This window comes from Triticum aestivum, chromosome 3D (assembly GCF_018294505.1).
Source record: "Triticum aestivum cultivar Chinese Spring chromosome 3D, IWGSC CS RefSeq v2.1, whole genome shotgun sequence".
Taxonomy (NCBI): domain Eukaryota; kingdom Viridiplantae; phylum Streptophyta; class Magnoliopsida; order Poales; family Poaceae; genus Triticum; species Triticum aestivum.
The window spans coordinates 434631876-434636589 of record NC_057802.1 but is presented as its reverse complement, the minus strand read 5'-3'; positions in this window follow the sequence as shown (position 1 = coordinate 434636589).

Sequence of the window (4714 nt, the reverse complement as noted above, 5' to 3'; positions counted from 1 at the left end):
AAACGCGATAGAAGAAGCATATGAAATCCGTTTTTGATGAACTAGAGCTTGTCACGAAGATAACCACAAGCTCTAAAACCTCAAAAGAAAATACAAATAAGAATCAAGAAATATGATGCAAGGATGCAATGGTTTGAGCTCTCGACGAATGATACGATCAAGCTGTTGGAAATATGCCCTAGAGGCAATAATAAATTGGTTATTATTATATTTCCTTATTCATGATAATCGTTTATTATCCATGCTAGAATTGTATTGATAGGAAACTCAGATACATGTGTGGATACATAGACAACACCATGTCCCTAGTGAGCCTCTAGTTGACTAGCTCGTTGATCAATAGATGGTTACGGTTTCCTGACCATGGACATTGGATGTTGTTGATAACGGGATCACATCATTAGGAGAATGATGTCATGGACAAGACCCAATCCTAAGCATAGCATAAAAGATCGTGTAGTTTCGTTTGCTAGAGCTTTTCCAATGTCAAGTATCTTTTGCTTAGACCATGAGATCGTGCAACTCCCGGATACCGTAGGAGTGCTTTGGGTGTGCCAAACGTCACAACGTAACTGGGTGACTATAAGGTGCACTACGGGTATCTCCGAAAGTGTCTGTTGGGTTGGCACGGATCGAGACTGGGATTTGTCACTCCGTGTGACGGAGAGGTATCTCTGGGCCCACTCGGTAATGCATCATCATAATGAGCTCAATGTGACTAAGGCGTTAGTCACGGGATCATGCATTGCGGTACGAGTAAAGATACTTGCCGGTAACGAGATTGAACAAGGTATTGGGATACCGACGATCGAATCTCGGGCAAGTAACATACCGTTTGACAAAGGGAATTGCATACGGGATTGACTGAATCCTCGACATCGTGGTTCATCCGATGAGATCATCGTGGTACATGTGGGAGCCAACATGGGTATCCAGATCCCGCTGTTGGTTATTGACCGGAGAGGCGTCTCGGTCATGTCTGCATGTCTCCCGAACCCGTAGGGTCTACACACTTAAGGTTCGGTGACGCTAGGGTTGTAGAGATATATGTATGCGGAAACCCGAAAGTTGTTCGGAGTCCCGGATGAGATCCCGGACGTCACGAGAGGTTCCGGAATGGTCCGGAGGTGAAGAATTATATATAGGAAGTCAAGTTTCGGCTACCGGGAAAGTTTCGGGGGTTACCGGTATTGTACCGGGACCACCGGAAGGGTCCCAGGGGTCCACCGGGTGGGGCCACCTATCCCGGAGGGCCCCATGGGCTGAAAGTGGAAGGGAACCAGCCTCTAGTGGGCTGGGCGCCCCCCCCCATGGGCCTCCCCCCATGCGCCTAGGGTTGGGAACCCTAGGGTGGGGGGACTTCCCCCTTGCCTTGGGGGGCAAGGCAACCCCTTTCCACCCCTTGGCCGCCGCCCCCAACCCTAGATGGGTTTTGGCCGCCCCCCCTCCCAAGGGGGCCTATATAAAGTGGGGGGGAGGGAGGGCAGCACCCGACAGCCTTGGGCGCCTCCCTCCTCCCCTGCAACACCTCTCTCTCTCTCTCACAGAAGCTTGGCGAAGCCCTGCCGGAGACCCGCTACATCCACCACCACGCCGTCGTGCTGCTGGATCTCCATCAACCTCTCCTTCCCCCTTGCTGGATCAAGAAGGAGGAGACGTCGCTGCATCGTACGTGTGTTGAACGCGGAGGTGCCGTCCGTTCGGCACTAGGTCATCGGTGATTAGGATCACGGCGAGTACGACTCCATCATCCACGTTCATTGGAACGCTTCCGCTCGCGATCTACAAGGGTATGTAGATGCACTCCTTTTCCCTCGTTGCTAGTAGACTCCATAGATGCATCTTGGTGGGCGTAGGAAAATTTTAAATTATGCTACGATTCTCAACAGTGGCATCATGAGCCAGGCCTATGCATAGTTACTATGCACGAGTAGAACACAAAGCAGTTGTGGGCGTTGATGTTGCCAATTCTTCTTGCCGCTACTAGTCGTATCTTGTTTCGGCGGCATTGTAGGATGAAGCGGCCCGGACCGACCTTACACGTACGCTTACGTGAGACAGGTTCCACCGACTGACATGCACTAGTTGCATAAGGTGGCTAGCGGGTGTCTGTCTCTCCTACTTTAGTCGGAACGGATTCGATGAAAAGGGTCCTTATGAAGGGTAAATAGAAATTGGCAAATCACGTTGTGGTCATACGTAGGTAAGAAACGTTCTTGCTAGAAACCTACAAACCACGTAAAAAACTTGCAACAACAATTAGAGGACGTCTAACTTGTTTTTGCAGCAAGTGCTATGTGATGTGATATGGCCAGAAGATGTGATGAATGATATATGTGATGTATGAGATTGATCATATTCTTGTAATAGGAATCACGACTTGCATGTCGATGAGTATGACAACCGGCAGGAGCCATAGGAGTTGTCTTTATTATTTTGCATGACCTGCGTGTCATTGAATAACGCCATGTAAATTACTTTACTTTGTTGCTAAACGCGTTAGCCATAGAAGTAGAAGTAATCGTTGGCGAGACGACTTCATGAAGACACAATGATGGAGATCATGATGATGGAGATCATGGTGTCATGCCGGTGACGAAGATGATCATGGTGCCCCGAAGATGGAGATCAAAGGAGCATGATGATATTGGCCATATCATGTCACTATTTGATTGCATGTGATGTTTATCATGTTTTTGCATCTTATTTACTTAGCACGACGGTAGTAAGTAAGATGATCCCTTATAATAATTTCAAGAAAGTGTTCACCCTAACTGTGCACCGTTGCGAAGGTTCGTTGTTTCGAAGCACCACGTGATGATCGGGTGTGATAGATTCTAACGTTCGAATACAACGGGTGTTGACGAGCCTAGCATGTACAGACATGGCCTCGGAACACACACAATACACTTAGGTTGACTTGACGAGCCTAGCATGTACAGACATGGCCTCGGAACACGGAGGACCGAAAGGTCGAGCATGAGTCGTATAGAAGATACGATCAACATGGAGATGTTCACCGATCTTGACTAGTCCGTCTCACGTGATGATCGGACACGGCCTAGTTAAACTCGGATCATGTTTCACTTAGATGACTAGATGGATGTCTATCTGAGTGGGAGTTCATACAGATGAACTTCATTATCATGAACATAGTCAAAAAGGTATTTGCAAATTATGTCATAGCTTGCGCTTTAGTTCTACTGGTTAAGATATGTTCCTAGAGAAAATTTAGTTGATAGTTGGTAGTAGCAATTATGCGGACTGGGTCCGTAAACTGAGGATTGTCCTCATTGCTGCACAGAAGGCTTATGTCCTTAATGCACCGCTCGGTGTGCTGAACCTCAGCGTCGCCTGTAGATGTTACGAAACATCTGACATACACGTTTTTGATGACTACATGATAGTTCAGTGCGGTTTAGAATTGTGGCACCAAAGACGTTTTTGAAACGTCGCAGAACATGTGAGATGTTCCGAAGACTGAAATTGGAATTTCAGACTAGTGCCCACGTCAAGAGGTATGAGACCTCTGACAAGTTTCTTAAGCCTGCAAACTAAGGGAGAAAAGCTCAATCGTTGAGCGTGTGCTCAGATTGTCTGAGTGCCTCAATCGCTTGAATCGAGTGGGAGTTAATCTCCCAGATGAGATAGTGATAGTTCTCCATAGTCACTGCCACCAAGCTAGTAGAGCTTCGTGATGAACTATAACATATCAAGGATAGTTATGATGATCCTTGAGCTATTCGCGATGTTTGACACCGCGAGAGTAGAAATCAAGAAGGAGCATCAATTGTTGATGGTTAGTAAAACCACTAGTTTAAGAAGGGCAAGGGCAAAAAGGGATACTTCATGAAACAGCAAGTCTTTTGCTGCTCTAGTGAAGAATCCCAAGGTTGAACCCAAACCCGAGACTAAGTGCTTCTGTAATGAGAGGAACGGTCACTGAAGCAGTACTACCCTAGATACTTGGTAGATGAGAAGGCAGGCAAGGTCGACAGAAGTATATTGGATATATGTTATATGAATGTGTACTTTACTAGTACTCCTAGCAGCACCAGGGTATTAGATACCGGTTCGGTTGCTAAGTGTTAGTAACTCGAAATAAAAGCTGCGGAATAAATGGAGACTAGCTAAAGGTGAGATGACGATATGTGTTGGAAGTGTTTCCAAGGTTGATGTGATCAAGCATCGCATGCTCCCTCTACCATCGAGATTTGGTGTTTGCGTTGAACATGATTGGATTATGTTTACCGCAAAACGGTTATTCATTTAAGGAGAATAATGGTTACTCTGTTTATTTGAATAATACCTTCAATGGTGTTGCACCTAAAATGAATCTCGATCGTAGTGATACACATGTTCATGCCAAAAGATATAAGATAGTAATGATAGTACCACATACTTGTGGCACTGCCACTTGAGTCATATTGGTGTAGAACGCATGAAGAAGCTCCATGTAGGTGGATCTTTGGACTCACTTGTTTTTGAAAAGATTGAGACATGCGAACCATGTCTATTGGTATATATGCATGAAGAAACTCCATACAGATGGATCGTTTGGACTCACTTGATTATGAATCACTTGAGACATGCAAATCATACCACATGGGCAAAATGACTGAAAGTCCTCGTTTTCAGTGAGATGGAACAAGAGAGCAACTTATTGGAAGTAATACATTTTGATGTACGTAGTCCAATGAGTGCTGAGGCATGC